At 48.5% G+C, this 16,285-nt stretch overlaps 1 protein-coding gene across 2 annotated transcripts in view; it reads left to right on the forward strand.

The window, feature by feature from the left end:
- FBXO34 (F-box protein 34) overlaps positions 1-16,285 on the forward strand; it is a 58,918-nt gene that overhangs the window by 21,520 nt on the left and 21,113 nt on the right. For both annotated transcript variants that reach the window (XM_083515089.1, XM_083515090.1), the window contains exon 2: positions 8,652-8,730. The gene's annotated coding sequence lies outside the window, so the exon portion shown is untranslated. The remainder of the gene's footprint in view (positions 1-8,651; positions 8,731-16,285) is intronic.

Genomic DNA, 16,285 nt, shown 5'->3' on the forward strand with positions numbered 1-16,285 from the left:
CCAGAAGTAACTGCTCCAGTTTTTGAACAAATTTTGGCAGCCGAACATGCTCCACGGCTTCCATTTTGAGTTCCCCTATTGTATTGAGGCTTTCGCTTTCAATTTTCGGTTGTCAAACGATTCAGAAGTTGAACGGTCTTCCGGAACGGATTACGTTCGACAACCGAGGTTTGGCTGTAGTTGGTTATGTGATCTCCCCCCTCACCTACAGTCTGAAGTGGTACAGTCCAGGAACGTTTCACCCTATGGTGAGCAGTCCCTTTGGCTCAGTATTGTCCACACTGACCAGCAGCATCTCTGCAGTGTTTCAGGAAGGAGTCTTTTTCCAGGCCAGCTAGGGATTGAGCTGGGGACATTTTTCATGCAAAGCAGGTGGTCGTCCACTGAGTGTGACTGTTCCAGTATATATATATATATATATATATATATATATATATATATATATATGTATGTGTATACCCCACCAAGCATGTCACATGGGATCCTGAGTGATCCTAACACCACAATATAAAACCAGCATTAAGCAATAAACCATTTACCGTATTTTTCGCTCCATAAGACACACTTTTTTCCTCCTAAAAAGTAAGGGGAAATGTGTGTGCGTCTTATGGAGCGAATGGCTCTGCGCAGCGTCCCCTTCAGTGAAGCGGGAGGAGAAACGGAAGGGGCTCCATTTCTCCTCCCGCTTTGCTGAAGAGGCGCTGCGCAGAGAAGGCCACCTTAACCTCACTGGGTTGTTGTGAAGTTGTTGTGTGATAGCCCTTGTTTAGCCCCCTGAGCAACTTAACAAACAGACAGGAGAACACGATTCTTGTTTTCCCTCTTCAGTCAGTCTTGGATTCCATCACTGCCCAAACCATGTGCCTCTGTCTTTCCAAACGGCCAGATGATCCCATTCCCCCCCCTGAGGCTTTCTGTGAGAGAATGAAATCCAAGCACTAATGCCTGTTAAAATGCTTCTACTGTTCACTCGCAAAATCAAGCTTTTGAAAAGAGGCTCTACAGAAATAAAAGATTCAGAATATATATTTTTCTTGTTTTCCTCCTCTAAAAACTAGCTGCGTCTTATGGTCGGGTGTGTCTTATAGAGCGGAAAATACGGTACATACAATGGTACCATGGGTTAAGTACTTAATTCATTCCGGAGGCCCGTTCTTAACCTGAAACTGTTCTTAACCTGAAGCACCACTTAGCTTATGAGGCCTCCTGCTGCCGCCGTGCTGCCGGAGCACGATTTCTGTTCTCATCCTGAAGCAAAGTTCTTAACCTGAGGCACTATTTCTGGGTTAGCGGAGTCTGTAACCTGAAGTGTATGTAACCTGAAGCGTATGTAACCCGAGGTACCACTGTAGTCTTGAATCAAAAGCAGTACAGCAGTGAGTGGAACCAAATGGAAAAACCTGCCTAGCAGATCTTAAAAGCACAAATGCCAGTGTCAGCTGGTAGTATTCTGAGATGCCACTCACTTCCCTGTGCTGGCACCTAAGTATTGCATGCATGCGCAGCCTGCTGGAAGCACAGCACACTCGTTCCTGTTGCAGAAATGAACTTTCCTGGGATCTACGGATGAAGGGCACTGTGCAAAATAAACAAATAAGTCAGTAGCCTTATGCCGGCCACGGGCTGCTTAGCTGGTTCCTCCTGGGGTGGAGGTGAGCTGTTACATTCAGGTCCCACTTACAGGCTCCCTATGGGCACCATGTGGGGCTTTGTGAGAGCAGAGTGCTGGACCAGTAGTGCCCTTATTAAGAATTATATGTGCTTTTCAACTAGAAGGATCCAAAACGATTTTTCCTACAGGCATAAATGGCTCTGCAGAGGCCCACCGAGCCTCTGTGCCCTTCATACCAAAAACAAAACTGCCGTTAGATGATGAAAAGCCGCACGCCTAAGAGAAAATATGTGAGCTCTGTACAGCTGTATATGTGAGCTTTCCCATGGCAGAAAGCACTAACCCCAGAAGCCTGGCAATTAATGGTACTGAGAGCGGCGTGGGCTTTTTCAGTGCAGTGGACTCAAAATCTTCAACAGGCAATGTGCAAAAAAGGGTGTTCTTCCTCTCAACCCCCCACATGCACACTTAATGAATTTTGGAAGCAAACCAGCCGCGATCTGAATAAAGAGCAACAAAGCAGCATGCTGGGTTTTTAGCCGGCCACAGTTACGTTTCACTTCTGGTTTGCTGCCATCTGCTCTCTTGCTGTGGAGTTCGCACTTTCCTGCTGCTGGTGGAGTGTAAAAATCCAAATTAGTTTCCTCTGGGAGATCTAGCAAGTAGTTCTGAGGCTCTTTGGAAGTGGGAGGTGGGGGGGGGGATGACATTAGCGGTATAATGCAGGCAGGTCTAGTGATTTGGAGCCGGCTGCTTCTGTCGCTGTAGAAAGTGAATAACCTCATCTTGTTAGCTCTCAACTTCATAGAGGATTTCTATTTCCAGGCTAAAGTGTGGGAAGGGAGAAACTGGTGCAAAATGAGAGCAATTTTGTCAGAGTAACTGAAGCTGGAATAGAAGGCCAGTAGTTGCGGGAAGTGAGCCTGTAAAACGGCTCAGAGCTTGTTCAGTAGCTGGCAAGGGGCTAGAAACAGCTCTTCTCTTTCTAAAGGCATCTTCAGAAGAACTGTTTCTGGAGCCCTCGCCCTGATTTGCTAACAAGCCCTAAACGGCCTCGGTCCTGTGTATCTGAAGGAGCGCCTCCACCCCATCGTTCAGCCCGGACACTGAGATCCAGCGCCGAGGGCCTTCTGGCAGTTCCCTCATTGCGAGAAGTGAGGCTACAGGGAACCAGGCAGAGGGCCTTCTCAGTGGTGGCACCCGCCCTGTGGAACACCCTCTCTTCAGATGTCAAGGAAATAAGCAGCTATCCTATTTTTAAAAGACATCTGAAGGCAGCCCTGTTTAGGGAAGTTTTTAATGTTTGATATTTTATCGTGTTTTTAATATTCTGTTGAGAGCCGCCCAGAGTGGCTGGGGAAACTCAGCCAGATGGGCAGGTTATAAATAATACATTATTATTATTATTATATTACACAAAGCTTATGCAGGGGTTAGATCGGGGGTCAGCAAACTTTTTCTGCAAGGGGCCGGTCCACTGTCCCTCATACCTTGTGAGGGGGGGGGACTATATTTTGAAAATCCCTCATCCCTTCTCCACAGCACCGGACGAGCCCCGGTAGCTGCTTACCTGTGCCTTGCGAGTGGCAGTGGCTGGTGGCAGAAGGACAAAGGGCTGGCTCCGGAGAGGGGCTGCTTAAAATGGCACTCAGCCAACTACAGCTCAACAGAGCGCAGCCTCCTCCTTCCTCTAGGCAGGGCGGGGAGAAGCCAGGAGGGGGGAGGGAGGAGGCGCCGTCGCGGTGTGTGTCGGGGGGGGGGGGGAATAGCGCAGCCCGAACGATCAGTATCGCCACACTGATCCACGCAGGGATTCCTGGGCCGTCCGCGGGCCAGATTCAAAAGGCATTTGGGCCGTATCCAGCCCCCGGGCCTTAGTTTGCCGACCCATGGGTTAGATCAGGGGTCAGCAAACTTTTTCAGCAGGGGGCTGGTCCACTGTTCCTCAGACCTTGTTGGGGATCGAACTATATTTTTTTTTTGGGGGGGGGGAAATGAATGAATTCCTGTGCCTCACAAATAACCCAGAGATGCATTTTAAATAAAAGCATACATTCTACTCATGTAAAAATCCGTGGGCCGGATTGAGAAGGTGATTGGGCCGGATCTGGCCCCCAGGCCTTAGTTTGCCGACCCATGGGTTAGATCAGGGGTCAGCAACCTTTTTCAGCCGTGGGCCGGTCCACCATCCCCCAGACCATGTGGTGGGCCAGACTATATTTTTTGGGGGAGGGGGAAATGAATGAATTCCTATGCCTCACAAGTAACCCAGAGATGCATTTTAAATAAAAACACACATTCTACACAAAAACGTTGATTCCCGGACCGTCAGTGGGCCAGATTGAGAAGGCGATTGGGCCACATCCGGCCCACGGCCCTTAGGTTGCCTTCCCCTGTGTTAGATGATACCCAGTCTTTAGTCAGCATTTGTTCCGATTTGTTTATGGGATGGTTAGATGACAATGACCATTAATTCTGATTTACTTGGGCTTTGCTTACAAGTCCTCCTGTTAACAGTTCAGTCACCCCACACTCTTTAGTGCCTTTCCTCACAACTTTCCTAACTGCAAAAAGTCTTCCTTTTTTTCAAAGAGTTATGCTACGGCGACAGCACGTTTAACCCATTTTAATTGTGCAAACCTAAATTTCTGGTATGCGTTTGAATCCCTCTGGAAAGGAGTGACTGTCTGCAGGCCCCATAAAACTGTCTTGGACCTAGAATCATAGAACTGTAGAGTTGGAAGGGACCCCCAAGGATCATCTAGTTCAACCCCCTGCAATGCAGGAATATGCAGCTGGTCCATACAGGGATTGAACCTGCAACCTTGGTGTTCTCAGCACCATGGTCTAACCAACTGAGCTATCCAGGCCTGAAAACCTCCTGTTTTCTCATTTAATGCTCAAAGGAGCAAAGTAGGTCGTAGCCAGTATAAAAATGGAATGAATAATACTACTAATAATAACAACAATAATAACAAAAAATCACATTCATTGTTGTTGTTTTTTAAAGTCACCTAGACATTCAGTAGTGGTGACTGTAACCTAGGTTTAAGGTGCTATTTGATGGTTAGCTTAAATATCTGAGTTTCTAACACTGCTTGGAGGGTCTCTCTTTCGCTCTCTCCCTCCCTCTTTCTCTTTCTCTTGTAGCCCTAAGTTTATTTAAAAGGCTTGCAGTCGAATCATGTGCACGTTTACCTGGAAGGAGGCCCCTCTGCGACACTAAGGAAGAGAAGCAGCTAATCAGCAGGGACAAACTTCTGATTCAAAGATTCTTTGGGTGGTTGGTCTGCAGTAAGCAGTCTTGATTCAGTAAGGCTGGCATTTTCCCCTTTCCTGTTTTTGATGGTGTCTCCTTTTGCCAACCCTGGATTTCGTCGTTCCTCCCTAGATGAGCTTAAAAGAGAGGGAGGGAAGCATATTCCTGAGAATGTGAAATGCCAAACAAGGACCCCAGCTTCTTGAATGTGAAACGGTTTTTGTTTGGGTCGGGGAAGTGTCGTGTGGCGTTGCCTTCCTTACGGGCTCCTACATCTTGGTCTATTAATAAGCTGCAGGTCTATTAATAAGCTGCAGTCTATACTTAGCCGAGCAGCAAGGGGTGGGTGTACCGCTGCTTCTGCCTGGCAGGGCCTGGCGTTCCTGGCCTACTTCTGTGCAGCAGAGTGTGGTTGATGGTATCGTGCCTGCAGCTTCACAGCCTGCCATTGTGGGGAGTGAATGGAAAGGTGCATCGCATGCTTTGTTGCACCCAGGACACTTGAGGTATTAGATCAGATCGCGCCGTCCGTTGTTCTGGTATCGTTCTGTACAAACGTCACACGTCAGACGCTTCAGCTGCCCAGGCAAGTTCAGAATCCGGAATAAAGGCTTCCGCACAAAATGTGTAGACGTAACAGGATCGGGATGAGCTGTGCTCATGTAGAAGATGCAGGGCGGTTAGAATCACACCGTGCATGGCTCAACTGTGGAATTCTCTCCCTCAAGAGGCAGTGATGGCCACCAACTTTGGATGGCTTCTGAAGACGAAATTCATGGAGGATAAAGCAATTGTTGGGTAGGAGCCACAATGGTCGTGCTCCTCCACACTGTTGCAGCAGTAAATGCCTCTAGAATGCCAGTCGCTGTGAGTAATCCCAAGTGAGGAGGAGAGTGATCTTGTTCTTGGGTCGTGCTTGTGAGTTTCCCATTGGGGCATCTGGTTGTCCACTGTGAAAACAGGATGCTAGATGGGCCATTGGCCTGATCCAGAAGGACTCAACTTTCGTCATTACTTTTAGAAAGATGTAAGTTTCTGGTCCTCAGCATGGCAAAAGTGGGAGGGGATCTATATCTGTCTGTCTGTCTATCAAGTGGGAGGAGATCTGTCTGTCTGTCTCTGTCTCTGTCTCTGTCTCTGTCTCTGTCTGTCTGTCTGTCTGTCTGTCTATCTATCTATCTATCTATAGCATTTTGTTGCCTTTGCATCAGAGGAGCTCAAAAGTGGCACATCAGCCTCACAACAGCTGTGTGCTTTAGGTCTGGTTGAGAGCCAGTGATTTGCCATAGGTCATAAGCTAAACTAAGGAGGAACATCATTCTGGGTTCAAGACCTTTGGCGATAAAGCCCAAGGGAAAGCTGTACTGCTGATACGTTCTCTTCCAGTGCTTTGGATTTTTACATTTTTTAACGAGGGTTTTTATTTGGCTCCATTGTTTTCTAAGTTTCCTTGGGTTAAACGTCTTACGATGCATGTCGCTAGTTAAATTTAAAATAAACACAGACTTTGTTTCATTGTTGAACTGACTCCTGACCGTTGGGTAGGCCAGGACTTTAAATGATGAAATGAACAATGAATGTTAACCATTTTGCTTACGGAGCTTCTGAATTTGCATAACAGGATCTTGTCCGAGAATGCTTTTATCCCAGGTTCTGAAATACCCTGATGGGAGCGACTTGGTGGTGAGAGCTTGTAGAGCCATGGGGCAGGGATGGGAATGGAGAGCACGCTGCTACTGTGGCTCCAGTCCTCGCTATGGGACCGAGTCCAGAGGGTAGCATTGGGAGAGTGGTTTTTGGCCCCCTGGTGGTTATGCTATTTTATTTTATCCCCAGTGCTATTTAGTCATAGAACTGTAGAGTTAAAAAGGACAGCAAGGGTCACCCAGTCCAACCCCCTGCAATGCAGGAATCTTTTGCCCAACGTAGGGCTTGAACCCACCACCTTGAAATTAAGAGTCTCACACTCTACCAGCTGAGATATCCCAGCTTCACAAGGTAGTATGTATATGAAGTTGTTGGAAGAGGTCACAAGGATTTGGGGGGCAAGGTGCTTTAGGTGCACTGATACCTGCTGGCTGGATTTCTCCATAACGTCTCAATTGGGGGAGGCCATGTAAGCCCTGGGCTGGTACCCTTTGTGGTCTTCGACTTGCCCTACCAGCCACCACTGGCCAGGGTCCTTGAAAAATGGAAGTGCCCTGAGCAGCCTCTGAAAGCGGCTGGTGATGTCAGAAACTGGACTCCGTCCAGGCAAATCACACACTCAAGGTTTTGGGGTGAGGTTGTCAGCATGCAGAGGGCCGGGAGGCCAGCTGGCTAGCCCTGGCTGGGCCGTCTCCTTCCAGCTGTCCCGCTGCGAAGACCTTCACCTCTGCTCCAACGTAAATTAGTGACCCGGGCTTCTGAGCCAGGGCACACTATCAGCAGATCGAACTGCGCACACAGAATAGGCGTGAGGCTTGTGGAAGCATACTACAACTACAGATTTATTAATCATAAATCAGGACAAAGAAACATGTTGTCTCTCTCTCGTTGTCTCAGAGAGAATGGGAAAAACAAAAGCTATACAGAACTGAAGTTCCCAGCAAGCTGGTCTGGAATGTAAACAGACATGTGACACGCAACAATTCCACACGTCTGCTCCTTAAGGTGGAATGGAAATGTCAACAGAGCTTCTGCTGCTCTGTCCCAGCTCCTGCCAACCTAGCAGTCCGAAAGCATGCCAGTGCAAGTAGATAAATAGGTACCGCTCCGGCGGGAAGGAAACGGCATTTCCGTGCATTCTGGTTTCCATCACGGTGTTCCATTGCACCAGAAGCGGTTTAGTCCTGCTGGCCACATGACCCAGAAAGCTGTCTGTGGACAAATGCCAGCTCCCTCGGCCTGAAAGTGAGATGAACGCCACAACCCCATAGTCACCTTTGCCTGGACTTAACCATCCAGGTGTCCTTTACCATTACCTTTTTACTCAAGGTTTGTTCTTGACTTGCTGCTTGGTTTTTTTGTCTGGGGGAGACAATCTGTGTAAACAGCAAAGAGCCTCCCTCCCCTTTGAAACTTGAGGAAGGGGAAGAAAACCTCACGTTTCCCTGAATCATGGGAAGGCTATTGTTCTAGGGCTGCCCCTGTAGGGTCGTGGGATAAGCTGGCAGGACTGGGAAGGGCTATCGCCATGCTTTGCATGGTCCTGGGCACCATCTCAAGCATCTCCAGTCAGAAGGCTCTGATCACAGGTGACCAGGGGAGGGGACCTCTGCCTGAGACCCTGAAGAGGTGTTTCTAGATGAACCGATCATGTGAGTTGCTTGAATAACACTGAATTAGCCGAAACAATGGCATTTGGGGCATTTCTGTTGTGTGCAGTGATTTTGCCCATACACTGGGTGTAGTATGATGATGATGATGATGATGATGAGTCCACCTGACTGGGTTGCCCCAGCCATACACTGCATATTTTGCAGTGGTGTTTTGTGGCTGTCCTTGAGCTTTCTGTGTTGAGGGGAGCTATAAATATCCAGGAGACGAGAGGTTGTGGCTGCTCTTGCCTACTGCAGCTTTTGGAAATTCATTGCCCTCTCTTTCCACTTTGAGTTGTCATTCCCAACACCCTCCAGAGGGAAAGAGGCCTGTGATGTTCTGGGCGGCAGTGCTTTTAATACATCTGGTTGATTGTGTCCTCTGGTAATTTTTATGATGTGTCCTTTTTATAAAGATGGAATGTTTGCTGCCTGCTAATTGCTTGCTGCCCTCTAACCTCCCCTTCCTTTTCCTTTTCAGAAATGCCCTTCAAAGGATTGTGCCGAACACCGAGGGTGCTGTGATGTCTGAAACTGCGCAGAGGGGCTTCTCCCTGAAGGTACTGCTCTCCGTTTGCCCCAGCGAGGTGCCTATGTGCAGCTCTACGTATTTGTTTTGGGCATTTTGGGGGTGCTGTGCAGAAAATCTCTTCCTATTTATACAGTTTGGATGCTGGTTTTTATTTTATTTTTAACGGGTGGGAAGGGATCTTTCATTGTAGCAAGAGACTGCTTGTTTTGCACTTTACATGTTCCAGTCAAGAGGTATACCCAGATCCAGTACTTTTTTATATTGATTGATTGATTGATTGATTGAATTTATAAACCGGCCTATACCTGGAGGTCTTAGGATGGTTCACAGAACTAAACCAACAACCCAATAACTGTTGGGAAACTGCCAGGGAGATAGTGTCCATCATGAGCCCCCAAGCCGGAGTTCTGGACGATCCATCGGCCTCCCGTAGACAGGCAGATCCAGCAGTTAGCGACACGAAGCCTCTGGAAATTCCTAGCCACATTCCAGGGCTGGGTGTACACTGTTTATCAGCAGAAACACAGCCAAAAGCTTGCACCGCAGAAGAGCATAATTTTCAGACTTTATTAGCGTTTAACAGAACAAAAGAAAACGTGACCGTTCTGTGTCAGCATCTTCGGCCAACTGAGAAAACGAAAGGAATCTCAGCAAGAACATAAACATCCTGTGACTAGGACATGCGCAGACTCTGTTACTCACAAAGCCTGCTCCCTTTAAGGTGGAACGGAAATATCCTAACATCCTCCCCCTTTCCGTGTAACCTGTTGTACCTGTGGTTCACTCAATTGCAACCTTTGTACATAAACCTTATGTTGTTCTTTGTTAACAACCTTAGACAACAGATCAGCAGGAATTTCATTTCCTGCCATGTAGGACACCTGAATCAGTCCTTTCTGAATACACTCTCTTGCACGATGTAGCTTAATCTGCAAGTACTTGGTTCTCTGCTTGCAACTCTCGGAGTTCAGCAAAGCCAAACACGATCTATTGTCTTGATACACTTGTATAGGACATTTCACAGACACCCTGATGTCCCTAAACAGTTGCATCAACCATTCACAATCCATGAGTGAAAATGACAGAGCATTGAGTTCTGCTTCACAGGAACTTAGGCTCACTGTTGTCTGCTTCTTGCACAACCAGTCAAACAGACAGTGGTTGTACATGTAGCATACTCCAGAAGTGCTTGTACCATCCGTGGTGTCACTTCCAAAACTTGCATCAGCAAAGATTTCAAGACCTCCAGTCTTCTGACTGGTGAACCTCAGTCTGTAGTGCATAGTCCCTTTCAAATAGCGGGCTATGCGCTTCAGAGCTTTCCAATCCTGAACCGTAGGATTGTTGGCATGTCTGCTAAGCAGATTACAGCTTACAGCTATGTCAGGTCTTGAACATCTGGCAATGAAATTCAGCTTGCCTAGAATGCATCTGTATAGCGTTGTGTCAGAAAACGCTTCAGCAGTACTGTCTACCTGGTAACCTGTCACCATCGGTGTGTCTGCTGGGTTTGCATCAACCAAATTCAACCTGGTTAACACATCAGCAATTTTCTGTGTTTGGTGTACCAGAAAATTACCTGCTTGGTCCCTCTCCACCTGCACAGAAAGATAGTTGGATACCTCACCAAGATCCTTCATGTCAAAGTGCTCCTTCAGTTGAGCTAGGGTGCTTTGATAAAAAGCCTGATTCTTCCAAAACATCAGAAGATCATCAACAAAACATAAACAATACAGTTTGTTTTGCCCCTCCTCCTTGACAAACACACATGGATCAGCTTTGCCCTGGTGAAAACCTAGAGAAAGCAATGTCTCAGTGAGTTTTGTGTTCCAACACCTGGCACTCTGCTTGAGACCATATAAGGATTTCCGCAGTTTACAGACCATACCCTTCTGTATCTCCATCCCATCAGGTGGAAGCATGAACAGCTGTTCATTCAAAATCCCGTACAAAAAAGCTGTATTAATGTCGTGGTGGGAAACATGCAGTTTCTCCTCCGCAGCGACCTTGAGCATCAGCCGAATGCTCTCATATTTGACTGTGGGTGAGTAGGTCTCGTGGTAATCCTGTCCTGGTACCTGTGAAAAACCTCTGGCAACTAATCTGGCTTTGTGTCTGACTACCTTGCCATTCTGGTCTGTCTTGGCCTTGAAGACCCATTTGCTGCCAACCAGTCTCATACCTGGGACTACCGGTACCAATTCCCAAGTTTGGTTCCTGTTCAAGGAATCAACTTCAGCCTTCATGGCATTAAGCCAAGGCTCAGCATCTTTAGAGGTCAACTCCTGAACCTCTTTGAAGCTTGAAGGTTCCCATACCTTCTCTGAGCTACTAAGAACAGCAGTTGCTGTCTTAGCAAACTCATCAGCATACCTCTTTGGAGGTCTGCCCTTGGTCGCCCTTTCAGATCTGCGTACTAGACGCAAGTCTTCTGGACTCATCTCCTCTTTCTTAGGAGAAAAGTGACCAATGGTGAACAGTGGTTCCTCCAGTTCATTGTCAGACGCATCGGATGGTCTGACTGAGGCCTTTGCGCTCTGGTAGTCTGCTGTGTCATCACTTTCACTGACATCAGCAGCAGCGCCGCCCACTGAACTGGAATCCGAACTCTGATCATCATCATCATCCTCATCATCATCCTCATCCTCATCATCAGCAGCAGCTTCCTCAGCTTTAGCTGCTTGCTTGACATCACCTTCATCCTCCTCTGGGTAACACTGGAAAATTCCCACATTTTCCCCCCACTTAGGATTGTACTCAACACTCCTTGTGAACTTAATGGATTTAGAGTCAGTCATCCATACCCTGTATGCACCTTTTTCGTACCCCATGAACAAACCATGTGCCCCACGCTTCCCAAGCTTGTTGGTTTGTTGTGTGCGTACCCACATGTCCGAACCAAAAATTCTCATGTGTTTGGTGTTGGGTTTCTTGCCAAACATCTTCTCATAGGGGGTACAGCCAATGGGTGATGACAATCTGCGATTAACGGTGTAAACCAAATTCCCTAGAGCCTCCCCCCAAAACTTATCAGGGAGATTGGCATCATGCAACAAGGTCTTGATTCCTTGCAGCAATGTTTGATTTGCTCTCTCCGCAAGCCCATTCATCCATGGCGATCTGGGCGTTGACATGTCATGCTGGATTCCCTTCTCAGTCAGGAAAGCTTCAAACTGCTGAGAAGTAAACTCCCCGCCCCGATCAGTAAATAAACAAGAAATACATTTACTGTGCACATTCTCCAACCAAGCACAGAATTCCTTAAACTTCGGAAACGCTTGCGATTTCTGTTCGAGCAAATACACATGAATGTACCTGGAAAAAGAATCAATCAGAATCATGAAGTACCTTGCTCCTCCTAAAGAGGGCGCTAGTGGACCAACCAGGTCCGCATGCACTAGCTGGTAGGGCTTGGAAGCCTGCCTGCTAGACTCCTTGCCTTTTGGAGCAACCTTCACCTTGTTCTCTGCACAAGATACACATTTCATGTGAAATTTACAGGGTTTGTAGTTCAAACCTTCAACCACCTCTGGCATCTTGGCCAGTGCCTTCCAAGAGAGGTGACAAAATCTTCGATGCGCATCATGAATGCAACCTGCATGAAGAACTTTGTTAGTTTGTGCAACACAACAAGAATCAGCATTAGAAACAATAGCAGTGTCATCATAAGTTATATGGAACAAACCATCCATAAACTTTGCATGCAAATAGTCCTCTTTGCCTTTACTGATGACACAGACGCTCCTCTTGAAGGAAATCTGAAAACCACGCCCAGTAAGCTGTGGGACGCTCAACAAGTTGCTCGCAGCTCCTGGAACATACAGTACACCGCTGATGGTTGTGTGCAAACTTGCAAGTCTCACAGTCCCTTCTCCAGCAATTTGCAACGTCCTTCCATCAGCCAGGTGGATCTCACCTTCCTGAGGCTTGAAGGAGATAAAGAGATGCCTGTCCTTGGAGATGTGGCGCGTGCAGCCTGAATCCACAACAAAGTCGCCTTTGGCTGTTGGAGCAGCCTTTACAGCAAGCAAACCCTTGTTTTCCAGCGGTTTGGGCTTTTGCAGCTTGCCCCCCTGCTGCTCCTGGCCAGCAGACTTGCCTTTAGCCTTTGGTGAAGCTGTGCCAGCAAGCAAAACCTTGCTTTCCACTGACGTGGGCTTTTGCAGCTTGCCCCCCTGCTTCTGGTCAGCAGACGTGCCTTTAGCCTTTGGTGAAGCTGTGCCAGCAAACATCGCTTTGTTTTTCTCTTGCGCGGGCTCTTCACCCTCCCTCTGCTCCTGGCCATCTGCAGGTGTCTGCCTGTGGCTCTGTTTACCTTTGCCTTTCCGGCCTCTGCAAAGGCGATGGCCTTGGTTCCCATGAGAACCAGAGCTCTCAGCTGCCGACTCCTTGGCTCCCCCTGGATGCTGGAATGCTGCCTGGGATGACGTGACGGTCAGCTCCCCCTGCAGCTTGCAACCGGTGCCCTCAGCATCCCTGCACTCAAACGCATTCTGGGAAACAGCTAGGACCTCCGATGCAGTCAAACTCTGGGCTGGGATTATTGGTTTGTGAGCTTCCATTAAAGCAGACCACATTGCACGTGCAGTGGTGTTGCCAGCCAGCGTCTTAATTTCCTCAAGAGATACGGATAGGACTATTATGTCAATCGCTCTCGAATTCTGGCCTTTCCATCTCTCTGTCAGAGGAACTGGGGGGGCTTCAAAAACGACATGCCACACCCCAAACTGACGCAGTAAACTCTCACACCATTTTGCCCAGGGTTCATAATTCTGCCCATGCAACTTAAGGGACTGGGCATCTCCATCAGCTTGAAAAAGCTCCATTCCAGCTTTTACTTTAGCCGCGAGTCTATTTTAAGTTGAAAGACTCCTTATCTTGGCAGCCATTAATCACGAAGCCTTTCTGGCTCGGCTCCCAGGCCAATTAATCTGCCGGAGATCAAAGAGGTAAAACAGAAAAGCCAAATGCCTCCCTCATTTCTTTCGCTTTTCCCACCATACCTCTTAAACGCAGTCTGTTGCAGCTTTACTCTCCTGTAGGTGCCGTGAATCTGGGCCCATAACCTTGTTGTTGGGAAACTGCCAGGGAGATAGTGTCCATCATGAGCCCCCAAGCCGGAGTTCTGGACGATCCATCGGCCTCCCGTAGACAGGCAGATCCAGCAGTTAGCGACACGAAGCCTCTGGAAATTCCTAGCCACATTCCAGGGCTGGGTGTACACTGTTTATCAGCAGAAACACAGCCAAAAGCTTGCACCGCAGAAGAGCATAATTTTCAGACTTTATTAGCGTTTAACAGAACAAAAGAAAACGTGACCGTTCTGTGTCAGCATCTTCGGCCAACTGAGAAAACGAAAGGAATCTCAGCAAGAACATAAACATCCTGTGACTAGGACATGCGCAGACTCTGTTACTCACAAAGCCTGCTCCCTTTAAGGTGGAACGGAAATATCCTAACATCCTCCTCCCCCCCAACCCCCCCAGATTTTAAAAGGGCATAGGATGTCAATCAAATCAACCGAAGGCCTGGTTAAAAAGGAACATATTTGCATGGCGCCTAAAGATGTATAACGATGGCGCCAGGCGAATTTCGCTTGGGAGAGCATTCCACAGTCAGGGAGCCACTTCAGAGAAGGCACCTTGTCTACATCCTCGAGCCTTACCAACTAAAACTCATCCAACACAACAGGACTAGATTGTGCTCTGGACAAAAGGCCCTGTACAACCTGGAAAACCTCTGCTGGATGACATAAGGAGGATGCAATGGAGGCAGCAATGTATGCCTTCTTTGCTGCCTTTATTACCACTAGGTAGGCTCGATAATGAGCCCTTACCAGTGTTTGGTTGCATTCATTCGGATCTCTCCACCACTTGCGTTCAAGCCGTCTTCCAGCTCGTTTCCTCGCCCTAAGCTCTGGAGTATACCATGGGGCCAAATGGGCTCCTTGAAGTGGGAGAGGACACTCAAGGGGCGATTGTGTTAATTGCCTGAGCTGTTTGGGTGTTCCAGAGGTCAGCCAGGGCTTCAACAAGGGCTCCAGTCATATCAGCCGGAAGAAGAAGAAGAAGAAGAAGAAGAGTTTGGATTTGATATCCCGCCTTTCACTCCCCTTCAGGAGTCTCAAAGTGGCTAACATTCTCCTTTCCCTTCCTCCCCCACAACAAACACTCTGTGAGGTGAGTGGGGCTGAGAGACTTCACAGAAGTGTGACTGGCCCAAGGTCACCCAGCAGCTGCATGTGGAGGAGCAGAGACGCGAACCCGGTTTCCCAGATTACGTGACTACCGCTCTTAACCACTACACCACACTGGCTCTCCCACACACACCCCGAGCCGTTTGGAATCCCACTGGATCCACCAGCCTCTGAGGGCGGATCTTCCTAATAGGCCCCCTGCCTCTGCGGAGGGGAGGAGTTGTTGACGGCCTAAATCTCAACAGGAAGTGATCTGGCCATGACAAGGGACTGATGTCAATGTCTCCCACTTTCAAATTAACCTCTGCCCAGTTGAGTAAACAAGGTTCAGAGTGTGGCCTGCCAGTGACATGTTGGGCCAGCCCCATAGTTGTCATAGCGGCCATGAAGTCCTGAGCCACCCCAGAGCCAGCGGCCTTGACATGGATGTTGAACTCTCCCAGAACCAGCAGTCTGGGAGTCCTCAACACCGCCTCCGAGACCAGCCCTGCCAGCTCAGGCAGGGAGACTGCTGGGCGGTGGGTGGTAAGCCAGCAGAATCCCTAATCTGTCCCGATTGCCCAGTGCCAGGAACACACACTCTAGATTACCCCCCAATTGGACAGAGAGCCTGGAGATAGAGAGAGAATCTCTATAGACTCCCCCTCCCCAACCCTCGAGTCTGGCCTGATGCTGCAGTGAGTACCCAGGCGGGCACAGCTGGGTGAGACCAACTCCACCCTGATCACCCATCCAGGTTTCAGTGAGACATGCCAGATCAGCCTCTTCACCCATAATCAGATCATGGATGAGGGAGATGGTTTCCTGGGCTGACCTGGCATTCTACAGCAGACCCAAGGGCTGGATGATATGACAGCCACAATTCCCCAGGTTGGGGGAGGGACTGGCACAAGGCACAGTCACTAACTGCCTGTGCTGTGTGCCCCTTACCCGGCCTGCCCCTCCTCCCACACCATACCTCCCCCTACCCAGAACCACTGAAATTGCCCCCCCCCTGCTCTCCACCGCTCTTCTCCTCCCAGGAACATCCCACGAAATGCCCTTAAAACCCAGTTAAAAACAGTCAAAACACTAAAAAAGCCAATTTAAAAGGATACCGTGGTACCTCGGGTTAAGAACTTATTTCGTTCTAGAGGTCCGTTCTTAACCTGAAACTGTTCTTAACCTGAGGTACCACTTCAGCTAATGGGGCCTCCTGGTGCCGCCACACCGCCACCGCACGATTTCTGTTCTCATCCTGAAGCAAAGTTCTTAACCCGGGATACTATTTCTGGGTTAGTGCAGTCTGTAACCTGAAGCGTCTGTAACCTGAAGCGCCTGTAACCAGAGGTACCACTGTATAAAAATCCATTTAAAAGAAAAAGCCCTCTCTGCTCAGCAGCAGCAG

This window comes from Podarcis liolepis (genome assembly GCF_965112155.1).
Source record: "Podarcis liolepis genome assembly, chromosome: 1".
In the NCBI taxonomy this organism is placed as follows: domain Eukaryota; kingdom Metazoa; phylum Chordata; class Lepidosauria; order Squamata; family Lacertidae; genus Podarcis; species Podarcis liolepis.